Genomic DNA, 17,253 nt, shown 5'->3' with positions numbered 1-17,253 from the left:
TCATACAGTCTCACCCCAAACACTGCATGATCTGACTCTCATTCTCCTTGACTTTCTACTCCAGAACATCACCTGGCACATTTAACCTGTAGTTCAGGTTCTTCCACCCCCGAGATAGCTCTGCAAAAATCCTAGTTTTAGTATCTGGCTATTTGCAGCCCAGGCTGCATTGCTCTGTTCAATTTGTCCTGGGCCTCAGCTTCTTTCTTTTTCTAGGGACTCTTTTTTTTTTTTTAGAATTCTAGGTTGGAAGATGCAGGAGTATAAATTATCTTCCATGTATTCTCTTGCTCCAGTGTTTTCTGAAATCAATTTGCCTTGGGGAAGTACCTGGTAAATTCAAAATAGTTACTGTTAGCTTTCTGCCAGAAATATTCATCTTCGAACATTTTCTTGGCCCACAGCTCTGGTTCTGTGACTACGTCTGTCTCTACCATGTTCCTCTACTGTGAGGGGAAATTCCTGGACCCAAATCTCTGTCAGCTTGCATTACTTCCATTCCTTGGCATCATTCTACTAGCAGGTTAGATGTCACAGTGGATGTCATAGCTAGGTTGTGCCAGGTTTACAGCCCACCCTCAGTGCCCACCTCCCTGTGTGTCTATGTACATCAGCTGTCCTCCTGAGATGACAGCGACCCACAAGGAAGTGTTAATCTGCAGCTGTGCTTCAGGGACAAATGGTCAAAGAACCAATTACCTCCTCATTTGCAATTGGCTATATTCTTTTTCTTTTGCCCTGCCTTGAATATATTTCTTGAATACAGACCAGTTAGAAGAGCTGCCAAGTTTTAACATATTTAATCCTAACTTCTGTGCATACACCATACAACATTAGCAATTCTGGTGGAAAATTTCCAGGACGAAATTTCTCTTAATGACTTCACTATTGCTAGAGGTTTTACTGATGTACAGAAGAGTTAACATAGCAAGCCTGACTGCAACGTTGGTTGTGGGCTGGTGACTGGAAACTTGGATTTGAAGTGTGTCCCCACCATTCCCTAACTGACAAGGGTGGCTCATTCTGCCTAGACTGTACAAACAGTGCGGTTTATGCTGAACACATGCCTTCCTTCGGGGGGTCTGGAATTTTGGTACATGCTAGGCAGAGGGTGCCTTATGTGACTAGACCCTAGTAAAACTTCAGATGTTGAGACTCTAATGGGTTTCCCTCTAATAAGCAGAAACATTGAATGCTTATTGCTGGGGAAATATATTTTCATTGCTGAAGGAAGAGTGCACTGTGCGATTCCTCGTGGAGGGAGTGGGCAGTAGGATGCCTGCCCATAGATTTCTCCAGGCTCTACCTGAGTCTTTCTCCCTCCTCATTACATTGCCGTAATAAACCTTAGCCATGAATACAACTATATTCTGGGTCCTGTGAGCCCTTCCAGTGACTCTCCAAACATAAGGGTATCCTTGGGCACCCTCCACATGAGTAATTAGAATCCCAATGTCTCTGATAGGGTCGAAGTCACTGGTGCCATCTCCCATCCATGTAACAAAGCTACTCAGTATGTCACAGAGAGTTTAATGAAGCCACTTGTTTAAGTTCTTACTTTTTTCTTTGTTGGTGTCTGCCTGAGCTGGAACTTGGGCATAAGCCCAAGAGTCTGGGCTGAAGTAAGATACAAGTAACCAACACTGAGCTGAGCACTCAGTTTTCCCCTTGATCTTGAACCACTTACTGTTTTGTGCATCTTAACTCTCTTCCATACAAAGCATTCCTTTCCTACAAAATTTCTCTGCCTCTCATATAAATATTTAAAAATTATTGGCCGGGTGCAGTCTCTCACGCCTGTAATCCCAGCACTTTGGGAGGCTGAGGCAGGTGGATCACAAGGTCAGGAGATCAAGACCACCCTGGCTAATACGGTGAAACCCTGTCTCTACTAAAAATACAAAAAATTAGCCGGGCGAGGTGGCGGGCACCTGTAGTCCCAGCTACTCGAGAGGCTGAGGCAGGAGAATGGCGTGAACTCGGGAGGCAGAGCTTGCAGTGAGCCAAGATCGCGCCACTGCACTCCAGCCTGGGCAACAGAGTAAGACTCTGTCTCAAAAACAAAACAAAACAAAAACACACAATTATTATTGTTAGGCTGGGTGCAGTGGCTCACACCTGTAATCCCAGCCCTTTAGGAGGCAGAGGCAGGTGGATCACTTTAATCTCAGAAGTTCAAGACCAGCCTGGGCAACATGGCAAGACTACATCTCTACTAAAAATACAAAAATTAGCTGGGCATGGTGGTGCGCACCTGTGGTCCCAGCTCCTCAGGAGGCTGAGGCTGGAGAATTATTTGAACCTGGGAGGCAGAGGTTGCAGTGAGCTGAGATCATGCCACCGTACACCAACCCGGGAGACAGAGTGAGGCCCTGTCTCAAAAAAAAAAAAAAAAAATATATATATATATATATATAATTATTATTATTTTAGAGACAGAGTCTTACTCTGTCACCTGGGCTGAGGTGCAGTGGTGTGATCATAGCTTTCTGCAGCCTCCAACTCCCGGGTTCAAGCAATCCTCCTGCTTCAGCCTCCTGAGTACCTGTGACTACAGGCATGCACCACCATGCCCCACTCATTTTTTTTTGTAAGTTTAGTAGAGATGGAGTCTCGTTATATTGCCCAGGCTTGTTTTTAGATTATTTTGAATGAAAAAAGTAGGACACCACTGAGAGTTGCTAAAAAGTTCCTCCTAAGTGCCACTCATCCATCTGGATATAAATCCAGGTAAGTAATCCAAATCAGCAGGTCCTACTCACCCTTACCCTTCCTACATAATTCACAAACCAAGGTATTAAGACCTGGATTAAGGAATGACGCCTGTTTCACAGTTCAGCATGACCGACAGCTGATATCTAAACAATGCCCCCAACCTGGCAAGTAAAACCCAAACATAACCCAAAGCCATCTGTGGGTGGCTCCTCTGCCCTTCAGAGGCCTGATTAAATTGGAACAAATCCAAGTTCTATGTTCCATGATAGTCCAAAGTCCTCCCACAACGCCTGTGAGCTCCCTGGGCTTGCCTCCTCCTAGCTAATAGTCCTGCTAGCTGTTTTTAAATGTGAGCTCTATCTTGTTCCAAGATCATTAGGATATTTAGCTCCTTCACCAATTTCCACAAGAAAATTAATTCATTCCAATATTCAGAGGGTTTTTTTTATTTCTTAGCCAGTGATTAAGGAATCCATTATGTAACCCAGAGCCATTCTCTCTACTCTTTTCTTAATTTTTCCTTCTAAAATGGGGAATTCCAAATTCTTTTTTTTCTCTCTCTCTCTTAGGCAAAGCAGTTCATTTCCTCCCTGGAAGTTTTAGTATCTGCCAGTACTGATGCCCAGTTTGCATTTTAAAAGCTCCTTCTAGCTGCTAGATGGTGAAAAGACTGAAAGGAGGCAAGGGGGTAGGCAAAGGGACCAGTATCAGGTTATTTTAGGAGATGATGGTGGCTTGAACCCAGTAGTGGCAAGGCTGATAAAGACAAGTGCATGACTAGGAGTATTTTGGAGGAGATGCTGCAGTACTTGCTTATAGATTGGATTGTAGGTGGGTGTTAAGACAGAAGAATCCCGGATAACTTGCCCATCTCTGGATTTGGTGCTGGAGGTCCCAATTACTAATGGGGAAGGCTAGGGAGAAGTAGGTTTGAGTGGTGTATAGCTAAGGCTTGGTTCAGTTGCTTGTAACAAAATGTCTGCTATACATAGTAGCTTAAACAAGTAATGGCGGCCAGGCGCGGTGGCTCACGCCTGTAATCCCAGCACTTTAGGAAACCGAAGTGGGCAGATCACGAGGTCAGGAGATCGAGACCATCCTGGCTAAGACGGTGAAATCCCGTCTCTACTAAAAATACAAAAAATTAGCCAGGTGTGGTGGCACATGCCTGTAGACTCAGCTACTTGGGAGGCTGAGGCAGGAGAATCGCTTGAACCTGGGAGGTGGAGGTTGCAGTGAACCTAGATTGCAGTGAACCTAGATTGCACCACTGCACTCCAGCCTGGGTGAGAGAGTGAGACTCCATCTCAAAAACAAAACAAAACAAAAAAACAAGTAGGGCATCATTTTTTTCCTGTAACATCCCAGAACTAATGTTGGGATCCCATGATGTTGTTTCCCAGGGTCCTTCTAACCTTCTGCTTTTTCACTCTCAGCTTGTGGACCTTATGATCATGAGGTGGCTGCTCTACCGCCGTGCATGTTCCATGCAGAAAAAAAAAGAGAGGGTTGGTTCTGCCCACTTTTAAAAAGCTTTCCTGGAGGCCCTATTCAGTAACTTCTGCTCATATCTCTGGGCAGAATTGTCATGTGATCACTTCTAACAATAAAGGAGCTTGGCTAACAATTTTTTAGCTAGACATGTTGCTATTCTAAACAACGTTGGGATACTTGCTAGCAAAGAACCAAGAGAGAATGCAGCTAGAAGCATCTGTTCCGGGTAGAAATTGGTTCAATTTAGAACATGTTAAGTTTAAGATGCCATGGGGAAAATGTCCAGGTGACTTTTTTTTTTTTTTTTTTAATTCTTGAGACAGTGTCTCCCTCTGCTCTATCACCCAGACTGGAGCCCAGTGGCATGATCTCAGCTCACTGCGGCCTCAACCACCCGGGCTCAAGCCATCCTCTCACCTCAGCCTCCCAAGTACCTGGGACTACAGGCACACCCCACCACACCCGGCTAATTTTTGTATTTTTTGTAGAGACAAGGTTTTGCCATGTTGCCCAGGCTGGACACAGGAGGCTCTTCAGCCCATTAATCGATGGAGCTTGGAAGACATCCTGGGCAGGAGATATAAATTTGGGGGTGTTCAGTCTGCTAATGGCCTTTGTCTTTTTACTTGCGGTGGAAAGTATTCTAGTTGATTCAGAAGAGGTTACTTATGCAGGAGAAAAGAAATAATCCAAGTAGCCTAGGAAGGTTAGGAGAAATGCATCCCAAGTACATTAACCTTTGGTAGGAGGAGAGAAGCTGCCTCCATTGTCACAGAAAGAAAAGTGAAGATGGGCCTGGTGTGGTGGCACATGCCTGTAGTCCCAGCTAATCGGGAGGGTGAGGCAGGAGAAAGACTTCAACCTGGGAGGCGGAGGTTGCAGTGAGCCGAGATTGTGCCACTGCACTCCAGCCTGGGCAACCCAGTGAGACCCTGTCTCAAAAAAAAGAAAGAGAGAGAGAGAGAGACAGAAAGAAGAAAGGAAAGAAGGAAAGAAGGAAAGAAAGAAAGAAAGAAAGAAAGGAAGGAAGAAAGGAAAGAAAGAGAAAGAAAGAAAGAGAAGATGAATGCATATGCAGAAAAGTTTGTAGTCTTGACCATAAAAAGACAAAGTCTCTGGTCTAATCTCTTTTAATCTCTCAGTGAAGCATCAGGTAAGAATACTTGAGGGGTGAGGCTTGAGAACCGTGTGAAAGGATAAAATTGTCATCAAGTTTTGTGAGTAAGCAAATTTCCTGGAGAATCTCTGGGGTTGCTGGGCAGTGTCTTGTGTGCCTTTGTGTTGTCTGTGATCGTTAGAGGAAAACCAGTCAGTCTGGTTAAGTAATTTTCGCCAACAATGTTCAGGGCTCATGGGAAGGCGTGGAGAAGTCAGTGATTGCTTTTATTCGGGGTTAGGGTTATGCCAGGCGTGACTGATGGAGGAAGACAAAAGCAAGGAAGCCGAAAGCATTTGCCAGGGAATGATTATAACAAAGCACCTTGGAATCTTTTTTTTTTTTTTTTTGAGACAGGGTCTCTCTGTCACCCACGCTGGAGTGCAGTGGCGTGATTATAGCTCACTGCAGCGTCAACTTCCTCAGGCCCAGGTTATCCTCCCACTTCAGTCTCCCAATTAGCTGGGATCACAGGCATGCACCACCATACCTGGCTAATTTAAAAAAAAAAAATTCGTAGAGCTGGGGTTTCACCACATTGCCTATGCTGGTCTCAGACTCCTGGCCTTAGGCCATCCACCACCTCAACCTCCCAAAGTACTTGGATTACAGGTATGAGCCACTGCGCCCGGCTGGAATCCTGTCTGAACTAAATTGAACTGAAATTTATGCCCACTCTGATAATAGTAATACAGAGCTAGAAAACCAGAACCAAGGAAAAAAGAGAACAGAAATAAAATACCCATAAACTGTTCAAGTTGAGCTTTATGCTGTGTCAACTCAGCCAACTCATGATTCCTGGTTCCTTTCCTGGCAGGAATCTTTTTACAAGGCCTGGCAAGTGTGGTGAACGAATTAGCAAACACCAGCATTGCACTTTAGCACCAGCCAGAACAAGCATGCCCAGAAGTGTCCAGGCAGAGCTCTCAGCCTCAGCTTTGGGGACCCAACCAGGAAACGTTTCTTCTTCCCAGCCTTCCAGAAAGATCAAAGACTACAGACCACTCACTTCCTGACTCCCGTTTTCCTGCCAAAAGCTTCTAGCTGGGCAGGTAGTACTCTGGCAGGGAAATGGTTGGTTGTTGTCAAACCCCAGCCCCATACAAAGAGAATCTGGGGGAGCCAACATGGGGCTGGTGGGGTACGTGTGGAATGAGATTGTCTGATGTCTGTGTGGAGGTAAGGAGATGGCAAGATGGGAGTGTGTGGTGCAGACAAGTCAGTATTGGGGAGATGATAACCTGGAATGAGATCATGAGATAGCAAGCACAGCCCTCCACATACGTTGTGTGGTCTCAGAATGCCAGGCAGGAGTTGCAGCTGGGAGACACTTCTGAGATGATGGAGTATAGTCCCAGGACCTCAGTGATGTGTGCAGAGTGGCACATTAGGGAATACAAGACCATTTCGATTACACATAGGTACACACACATTCACCCTCACACCTAGATCACCACTAACAACCCAGATCCCTGGGTTCCCTGCTGCTAGGGTCTAAATGTTTGTGTTCCCACAAAATTCATATATTGAAATTCTCGCCCCAGGATAATGGTGTTAGTAGGTGGAGGCTTTGGGAGGTGATTAAGTCGTGAGGGTGAAGCCTGAATGAGCAGAATTAGTGCCTTTATAAAAGAGGCCCTAGGCCAGGTGCAGTGGCTCATGCCTGTAATCCCAGCACTTTGGGAGGCCAAGGTGGGTGGATCACCTGAGGTCAGGAGTTCCAGACCAGCCTGGCCAACATGGCAGAAACCCATCTTTACTGAAAATACAAAAATTAGGCCGGGCACAGTGGTTCACACTTGTAATCCCAGCACTTTGGGAGGCCGAGGCAGGTGGATCACCTGAGGTCAGAGTTTGAGAACAGCCTGGTCAACATGGTGAAACCCCGTCTCTGCTGAAAATACAAAAATTAGCTGGGCGTGGTGGTACATGCCTGTAATCCCAGCTATTCGGGAGGCTGAGGCAGGAGAATCTCTTGAACCTGGGAGCTGGAGGTTGCAGTGAGCCGAGATAGTGCCACTGCCCTCCAGCCTGGGTGACAAAGCAAGACTCGGTCTCAAAAAACAAAACAAAAGAAAGCAAAAATTGGTCAGGCATGGTAGTGGGTGCCTGTAATCCCAGTTACTCATGATGCTGAGGCAGGAGAATCACTTGAGCCGAGGAGGCAAAGGTTGCAGTGAGCTGAGATGGTGCGATGGCACCACTGCACTCCAACCTGGGTGACAGAGTGAGACTGTCTCAAAAAGAAAAAAAAAGAGGCCCTAAAAAGACCCCTCACCAGTTCCACCATGCAAGGTCACAGAAGACACCTATGAGGAAGTGGGCCCTCCCCAGACACCAAATTTCCCAGCACCGTGATCTTGGACTTCCCAGCCTCCACGCTATGAGAAGTAAATGTTTGTTGTTTATAAGCCACCCAGTTGATAGTATTTTGTTATCAGCTTACTTAGCTTACACAAATGAAGACACCTACATAGAAGCATTACTATAGTGCTTCTCAAACAGTAATGTGCTAAATCACACCTGAGTCTTCTTTAAAATATAGATTCTAAATCAATAGGTCAGAAGTGTGACCTGAGGTTCTGCACTTCTAATAAGCTCTCAGCTGATGCTGATGCTACTGGTCCAGGGACCACCTTTAAGGAGCAAGGCTGTAATCACTTAAGAGTCATTCATTCTGGCCAAGCGTGGTGGCTCACTCCTGTAATCCCAGCACTTTGGGAGGCTGAGGCGGACGGATCACGAGGTCAAGAGATCAAAACCATCCTGGCCAACATGGTGGAACACCGTCCCTACTAAAAATTAAAAAAAAAATTAGCTGGACATGGCGGCATGCGCCTGTAATCCCAGCTACTTGGGAGGCTGAGACAGAAGAATCACTTGAACCTGGGAGGCAGAGGTTGCAGTGAGCCAAGATTGTGCCACTGCACTCCAGCCTGGTGACAGAGTGAGACTCTGTCTCAAAAAAAAAAAAAAAAGAAAAAAAGTGATTAATTCCCACAGCCATTCCTCTATGTCCTGGGGCTGCCCTTGAATTGCCATGAGTTCAGCTTCTCCTGAATAACATTCTCTAGTTGTCTATTCTGAGGCCCTGTGTATGGAATGGGGCCTCATTGCACACAGACAGTAGTAGATACATAGACAGCGTAGATACACTGGGGTCCAAAGATTCTTGGACTAACAATTTCCATCACTTTGAAATAACTGAAGAAACTGTCTTCCAGCTTCAGTCTTGAACATATGTAGATCACGGTGGTAGAACCAGGCAGTGTCTACCACTCGGATTTTTTCTCTAGAGCTAGTGCCAGTTCATATACTTTTTTTTTTTTTTTTTTTTTTTGAGATGGAGTCTTGCTCTGTCGCCCAGGCTGGAGTGCAATGGTGCAATCTTGGCTCACCAGAACCTCCGCCTCCAGGGTTCAAGGAATTCTCCTGCCTCAGCCTCCTGAGTAGCTGGGACTACAGGCGCATGCCACCACACTAGGCTAATTTTTGTATTTTTAGTAGAGATGGGGTTTCACTATGTTGGCCAGGCTGGTCTTGAACTCCTGACCTCGTGATCCTCCCGCCTTGGTCTCCCAAAGTGCTGGGAATATAGGTGTGAGCCACCGCGCCCGGCCTCACATACTTCTTCTAATAGGTTTGTTCCTCCAGGGGTTTTCCTGGATGTCCTTGGTAGCTTATATTTCTCTTAGGAGCAACTCACCCATCAGGATGTCAGTGGTACTGCATGGACTGAGGAAGTAATAGGGATAAAACTATAGTTGCTATGAAATGGTGTGTTCTAGAATAAGATGCTAGGAGTTGTGCACAGCATGCTGGGTGGTAAGGGCAGGAACCAATGGAGATATTGGAGGAGGTATAGAAATGCAAGTTATCTTCAAACCTTTGTGGCCAGGTGGGGTGATAGCCAGGTAGAAGTAGATTCCAAGAGTCATTAAAGTACCCTCCAGAGCGCCCTGAACATGCCGCAGTCCCTGCGGGCGACCCCGGGCTCCGGACAGGCGGCGGCTCGGGAGGGAAGGAGGCGGTGGCGCCGGCGGAGGTGGCGGCGGAGACGGCTGGCCCCCGGCGCGAAGCCCTAGGGAGGCAGTTCAGCACAGCCTCGGGCCTCGTCGAGAAGGACGCCGTCCCGAAAGAAAACCAAAAACGAAGTGTCCAAGCCGGCCGAGGTGCAGGGGAAGTAGGTGAAGAAGGAGACGTCGCCTCTGCTTCAGAATCTTATGCCTTCATTCATCCGGCATGGTCCAACAATTCCAAGACGAACTGATATCTGTCTTCCAGATTCAAGCCCTAATGCCTTTTCAACTTCTGGAGATGGAGTAGTTTCAAGAAACCAGAGTTTCCTTAGAACTCCAATTCAAAGAACATCTCATGAAATAATGAGAAGAGAAAGCAACAAATTATCTGCACCTTATCTTGCCAGAAGTCTAGCAGATGTCCCTAGAGAGTATGGTTCTTCTCAGTCGTTTGTAACAGAAGTTAGTTTTGCTGTTGAAAATGGAGACTCTGGTTCCCGATATTATCATTCAGACAATTTTTTTGATGGTCAGAGAAAGCGGCCACTTGGAGATCGTGCACACGAAGACTACAGATATTGTGAATACAACCATGATCTCTTCCAAAGAATGCCACAGAATCAGGGGAGGCATGCTTCAGGTAGCTTAACATTATAAATAATATAGTAGTTTATATTTATTGACATGTCAATTAAAAAGATGTTGTTTTCTAGATTTTCTTGGGACACGAACAAATACTACTAGTGAAATATTTTTCCACTTTGCTGGTCCTGCTTAAGCCTGTGTGCAAATAGTTGTTAATCTACACTGAATGGAAGAGTCCTTGTGACCATTTATTTTATTAACTCATGTTATATAAACTTGGTACTTATCTCAAGGCTGTCTAGACTCTTAATGCTGTGACCCTAGAAAACCTAGAGAATTTAATGTCTCCAGTTGGGCTGAATTTAGGTTTAGGTTTGGTAGAATAATGGGAAGGGTAAGTCTTCAGAGACACTTGACTGAGTCCTCAGAGACACTTGACAAACTTGGGAAAGGAAAGAATAGGAACAACTGGGCACGCTCAGTGATACCCTGAGTAACCACATTACTTCGCTAGATCCTGCACTTTTTCTCTGAACAAAAAGTAGTTCAAGAATTATTTCCTGAGTTGATAAAAAAGACTTATTGCCATATGGTTAATTGTGTGTCGAGCATGTCTTTTTATTATTTTAGTAACAGACAAAAATATTACCACATAATTTAAGAAAAGAAGGTAATTTCCATATCTCCTGAGTTGGAGATATTTCTGAAAGGAGCAGAAGAGATTGGAGAAATGTACAGTTCTACTTTATTCCTGAAGTCCTGGTTTTACCAGATAAAATGAAGTGAGATGAAAATTAAAAAAAAAAAGTACCCTCCAAACCAGGAGATAAGCTGGGGACCATAGTGGCACTGGGGAGAGACTGGATGGTGCATGACTGTACAATAAGACAGGTTGTTTGTTTGAGACAGGGTCTTACTCTATCACCCAGGCTGGAGTGCAGTGGCATGATCATGGCTAACTGCAGCCTCAACCTCCCAGACTTAAGCAATCCTCCTGCCTCAGCCTCCTAAGTAGCTGGAACTATAGGCATGCACCACCAGGCCTGGCTATTTTTTGTATTTTTTGTTTGTTTGTTTGTAGAAATGGGATTCCACCATGCTGCCCAGGCTGGTCTCAAACTCCTGGACTCAAGTGATCCTCCTGACTCAGCCTCCCAGAGTGCTGGGATTACGCGCGTGAGCCACTATGCCCCACCCAGTATTCTGTGATGGGGCTACGATATGCGGGAGCAGAGAATGGGGTGGGTGGATGGAAAGCATGCCAGATGAGAATCTATCAGCAATGGGAGGGGGCCTCCACTTTAGCATCTCTGCCCCTGCTCCTCTCAGAGGACCGCCTTTCATTGCATTCAGCTGTGATGGTAGCAGGAACACAGGCACACCGAGGACAAGGAGAGAGGGAGCCTTGTGTTCTCTCTGCATCTGAGGCAGGACAGCACAGGGTACAGAGCAGTCTGCAGAGAGGCCAGCTCATCAGGGAAGCACTTGTCTTCCACCTTGGGCTTTGACTGAGCTCTGGACAATTGGACCCTGGGGATCAATGGAATAATCCTAAGCACGCTATGGCATAACCCTATGTCACAATATGGAATGTTCCAAGTAGGTGGCCATGTTTTCAAAAGATGTCTTTTCCTCTTTTTGTTGTTGCCATTTCATAGGTTTAGGATTAGGTGTATGTTTCTCCTCTCTGAATGGCACTTGAATGATTACTGACTACTCTGTGTGACTGGGGCATACAGCTGTGGACTGACACATGCCGTCCCATCGTCTTTCATTATCAGAGCAGGCTCTTCTTTTTTGACAGTTGAAGAAGCATCTGTAAGGAATCCAGACGGAGCATTCATGAAGGTGTTAAAGCCCGGAAGAAGCACACGAGCACTGAGCTGACTATTGAGCCGGAGGCGCCCTCAGACAGCAATGGCATCAACTTGTCAGGCTTCGGGAGTGAGCAGCTAGACACCAATGATGAAAGTGATGCACTAAACTACATACTGCCTTATTTCTCAGGGGGAAATCTAGAAGATGTGGAATCAATGTTGTTACCTGTTTTTTTCAAATGTATAAGATGGAGATAGGCTCCTGGGTATTTTGAAAAACAATACAAAGAGCCCCTCTCTTCCACCTGCATCCAACGACTCAACTTATGAAAATAAATTGAGAAAGCTATATTTTCTGGAAAATGTGTTAGATGCAGAAATTCAAGAAAAAAAATCAATGAAGTTAAAAGGGAAAAAAAATAAACTGCCATGCTTATACAGCCCAGCCTTCTAGGTAACAAATTTAAATGCCAAATATTTGAAAAGAAATTAGAAACTGTCCAACCACAGGAAAATAGCCTGGCAAAGATTCAAAGTATAGGCAAAAGCCTGCAGAGAGTGAACAGAGTCTTCATGGGCCCAAGGAGCATCCAGAAAAGGCACTTCAAAGAGGTGGGAAAGCAGAGCCTCAGGAGGGAACAGGGTGGCTCGGGAGTCCAGCCCCAAGGGAGCTGGAACAGCCTCACGTGGTGCAGGGGCCGGATAAGTTAGCGGGAAATGCTGTCTACACCAAGCCTTCATTCAATCCAAGAGCATAAGGCCGCAGTCTCCTCTTTGCTGAAACCCTTCTCCATGGGCGTGCCTTCTGCCTCCACCCCTGCAAAAGCCCTCTCTGAGGTCAGAAACAGATCGAAAGACTTAACCTACACCTTTTTAGTTTTAGAAGATGCAAGGGCTAGAGTTAAAAATATGAAGGCTGCTAAACCAATCGTACATTCCAGAAAAACTATTGTTTTCATAAAACTCACTCCCGTGTGGTCCACAGAACACCCAAGGTCAAAAAGAGTCAAAAGTTCAGAAAGAAAAGTTCGCTCAATAGACTGATGCTTGCAAAGAGGCCTCCATTCTCTGCAGCGAGGGATTTTTCATCTTTAGGGGACCTGAGTCCTCAGGAAAATCCTTTTCCAAAAGTATTTGCCTTTTCAGAACCTTTTATAGAAAACACTAATGTAGAAAACACCACTGCAAGAAATGCCTTTGAAGAAAACATTTTTATGGAAAATGCTACTATGCCAGAAGGCACCATCTCTGAAAACACAACCTACAATCATCCTCCTGAGGCGGATTCCACTGGGACTGCGTTAAACTTAGAGACAACTGTTAAACAAACCAATGAAACACAATGGGAATACAACAACGTGGGCACTGACCTGTCCCCCGAGCCCAAAAGCTTCAATTACCCATTGCTCTCATCCCCAGGTGACCAGTTTGAAATTCAGCTAAACCAGCAGCTACGGTCCCTCATCCCCAAGAATGATGTGAGAAGTCTTGTTTCTCATGTTATCCGGACCTTGAAGACAGACTGCGCTGAGACCCATGTGCAACTGGCCTGTGCCAAGCTCATCTCTAGGAGAGGCCTCCTGATGAAGCTTCTCGGTGAGCAGCAAGAATTGAGAACTGTATCAACGAGAGCACAGAAGCCCAGAGTGAACAGAAAGAGCAGAAGTTGCGTGAGGTGAGGACCACACAGAAACATGAGACCCAGACTTTCCCATCATTTAGCAAATGCCAGGAAAGTGCCCACACAGGAGAACCTGGGACCCCAGACCGTAGCTTGTCTTGGCCATGTAACTTTGGCCATGACAATGATCTCCCACTTTGCTCATTTAGAGAGTGAAATAGATTAGTACACAAGATAAACTGTAGGCCAGGAGCAAAGGCTCACGCCTGTAATCCTAGCACTTTGGGAGGCTGAGGTGTGTGGATCACTTGAGGTCAGGAGTTTGAGACCAGATTGGTCAACATAGTGAAACCCTGTCTCCAGAAAAAATACAAAGATTAGCTGGGTGTGATGACAAGTGCCTGTAGTCCCAGCTACTTGGGAGGCTGAGGTGGGAGGATCACCTGAGCCCAGGGAGATAGAGTGTGTAGTGAACTGTGATCGCACCACTGTACTCCATCCAGCCCAGGCAACAGAGTGAGACCCTGTCTCAAAGAAATAAAAAAGAACCTGTAAGCTACTCACCTGTAATACTGGGGTTTTGAATAGTTAGCTTTCATCCTCTTCATCCTCTTTGTTTTTCAAAATTCTTCTTCTTTCCTTTTTTTTTTTTTTTTTAGCTCACTAAAAAAGTTCCAGGATATGGCTATAACAACAAACTCACTTTGAAAAAAACATTTGTATGGAAAACACTACTATGCCAGAAGGCACCGTCTCTGAAAACACAACATACCATCATCCTGCTGAGGCAGATTCCACTGGAACTCCGTTCAACTGTGACTACGGTAGTGTGTGGGGGCCGGGCATGGTGGCTCATGCCTGTAATCCCAACACTTTTGGAGGCCGAGGTGGGTGGATCACGAGGTCAGGAGTTTGAGACCAGCCTGACCAACATGGTGAAACCCCGTCTCTACTAAAAATACAAAAATTAGCTGGGCGTGGTAGTGTGTGCTTGTAATCCTAGCTACTCAGGAGGCTGAGGCAGGAGAATCGCTTGAACCGGGGAGGCGGAGGTTGCAGTGAGCCGAGATCGTGCCATTGCACTCCAGCCTGGGTGACAAAGCGAGACCCCATCTCAAAAAATAAAAATAAAAAAAGATAGTGTGTGTGGGGCACACAGCAACATATTCAAGCTTACGTACAAGGCATTTGAGGTCAGGACATGGAAAATAATGAGGCACTGTGTGTATGTTATTTGTGCATGAGAATGAAACTCCTTAACCCTGAAAACAGGACAGGGAGTGGAGTGTGTGGTGTGATAAGGAACGCTGAAAACAGCCTTCTGAGAATGCAGTTTGAGTGCTCTTACAAGGCCACAGGTGTCTCACGACCTGACCTCAAAAAAGACATCTAGTGAATGTTTGTGGTTTAACAAGCCCTTTCAATAAATACTTGGTGGATGGGTACTGGGGCGGACTTTCTTAGAAGAGCTGCCCCCCGCCCCACTCAGCTGGAATTGTCTGAGAACTCATTCTTGGCATTCACTGCAAGCTATTAAGCTCTGCATAGTGATGATTTTCATTATAATTTTCTGTCTCATTGAAGTAAGGACAATAATTAATTCAGGTTTTCAGAATGCAATCCTGTCTTTCTGTGGATTCAGAACCCACAAACTGAAAATCAAAGCCACTTGCCCACCTGCTACTACTTGACATTCTTCTTCAGTTGTTTAAGGCTGAGGTATGCTTTGTTCTTTTACTGCAATGTGTATTCCAGGATTTTTTTTTTGTATTATTGTAATTATTTTTATGTACAGAAAACTCCACAGCGTACAGTTTAGTGGCAACTTCTTTAGCCTTTGCCTTTTCAAACTTGGCAATGCGAGCCACAGACTTGGGACCCAGGACGTTGCCTCGCCAGTGACGGTGGATCTCATCATATATCTGTTGTTGTAATTGGTCCCGATAGCTTCCACCAGCTTAGCCAAAGCGCCTTGGTCTTCTTAGTTCACCTATGTGAAGGCGACAGTGGTGCAGGTCTTCCTGTGGACTAGACGGCCCAGTCTTGCCTTCCCCTTGATAATGCAGTAAGAGACCCCCATTTTATGACACAGGGCAGGCAAGAAGACAACCAGCTCAATGGGATCCACGTTGTGTGCATTCACCAGCAGCTGAGCTTTCTTGTTCTCCACCAAGGTGGTGACGGTGTTAACTCCTGCTGGAAGGACAGGTGGTCTTTTAGTAGGGACGTCCCCTTTGCCAGCAGCTTCCTTCTCGGCCCCGGGCCAACAGCCTCTGCTTCTTCTCCTGCTTTGTCTCTGGTCTGTACTTGTGGGCCAGCCTAAGCAGCTGAATAGCTGTTTGGCGGTCCATGGCCTGGGTGAACTGGTTAATCGCAGGAGGCACTTTCAGTCGCTTATAGAGGATGGCTCTCTGCCGCTGCAACCTGAGATAGCAGGGCCATTTCACAAAGCGAGTGAGGTCTCTTTTGGGCTAGATGTCCTGTCCAATGCCAAAATTCTTAGGCCTTTTCTCAAACAGGGGATTCACCACTTTCTTGGCTTCCTACTTCTTCATGACAGCAGGGGCCGGAGCCACCTTCTTCCCCTTTGCTTTCTTTCCTTTTGGCATCTTGGACAGTAGTGGGAGGAGAGAGACTACTCCAGGATTTGTAAAGCCTTGGGTTGGGCTGTGCTGTCTAATGGCTTACAGCAGTCTAATGGCTGTCTAACGGCTGTCTAATGGCTGCCTGGCCCCCTCCCCTGTACAAGAAGTCCTGAGGTAGCGTTTTAACTACTTTTGGCTGCCAAATTGTGCTTCTTTAAATATGACTGCATGTCTTTGTACTTTATAATTGTCAAGAACAGTGAAGGGACTGAGATTTTTGCCTTCCCTTGAAAGCCAACAAGTTAGCCTGCCTCAGTTTCATGGATGCTGACAGAAGACACAAGACTTCTGGATCAGAGGCAAAGGACTTTATCACTTATGGCACAGCAAACAGCATGATGTCCATGTTCATGTTGGTTTCCCCTGAGCCTTCAACCTGTGGGATCTGCCTCCAGGTAGGCAGTGTTGAAATTGATTTGGAGAACACCCAGCTGGTGTTCACTGCAGAATTAATTACTCCCTTGGTGGTGGGAAGAAATCCCCACACATTTGGTCACAGAAGCCTTCTTCTGTGTTAATGATTGCTGTTGTGGTGGTGTGAGAGCAGAGGAAAAACATGGTTTGAGAGGTTTTCTGGAACACCCCATTACAAGATTATAGCTCTCCTTAGAACTGCTCTGTAGATAACATCTTGAACATTGTGATATGTCAGGTTTTCCATTTGAGATATTCTTTCAGATCCTGCACACGAGTGAAACTACAGATGCCAGCTGGTCTGAAGGACCCCACAAGAAGCCAACTCACCAAAGAATGTGGCGTCCACATCCTGATGATTTCATCCCCTTTATCCCAATTAATCAATGACCCCAATTTTCCAGCCCCTCCCCTCCACAATCGCCTTAAAAGCCCCAGCCCAGAACTCCTTGGCAAGACAGATTTGAGGATCTCCTCCCATTTCCTAGCTTGGCCACCCTAAGATCATTAAACTCTTTCTCTGCTGCAAACCCTGCTGGCTTTGTATATTGATCTGTTACTGGACAGCAAGCATAAGAACCTGTTGGTCCAGTAACACATTTTTTGGGGGTCTAGCAGTATACTGGGTGTTAACCCTAGTTTTTCTTTTTGTTTACATTTCAGGATGAAAAAATTCCTTTATATGATGGGGAGTTGTGATGTACATACTTAGAATGGTGACAGGGCGAAATGTCATTTTACTTCCATATGTCCTTTTTTTTTTTTGATGGAGGTGGAGGGGTCCTTT

General features: G+C 45.8%; 2 pseudogenes; one reads left to right on the top strand and one right to left on the bottom strand.

Annotated features, from left to right (window-relative positions):
- The first annotated feature begins 9,159 nt into the window (after positions 1 to 9,159).
- On the top strand, positions 9,160 to 14,718 carry LOC116475455 (leucine-rich repeat-containing protein 37A3-like; annotated as a pseudogene).
- A 285-nt stretch (positions 14,719 to 15,003) lies between these two features.
- On the bottom strand, positions 15,004 to 16,016 carry LOC116475454 (large ribosomal subunit protein eL8-like; annotated as a pseudogene).
- Positions 16,017 to 17,253: the final 1,237 nt, after the last annotated feature.

This window comes from Hylobates moloch, unplaced genomic scaffold, assembly GCF_009828535.3.
Source record: "Hylobates moloch isolate HMO894 unplaced genomic scaffold, HMol_V3 SCAFFOLD_10, whole genome shotgun sequence".
NCBI classification, from domain to species: domain Eukaryota; kingdom Metazoa; phylum Chordata; class Mammalia; order Primates; family Hylobatidae; genus Hylobates; species Hylobates moloch.
Note: the sequence above shows the minus strand (reverse complement) of the source record. Positions and strands in the feature narration are given on the sequence as shown.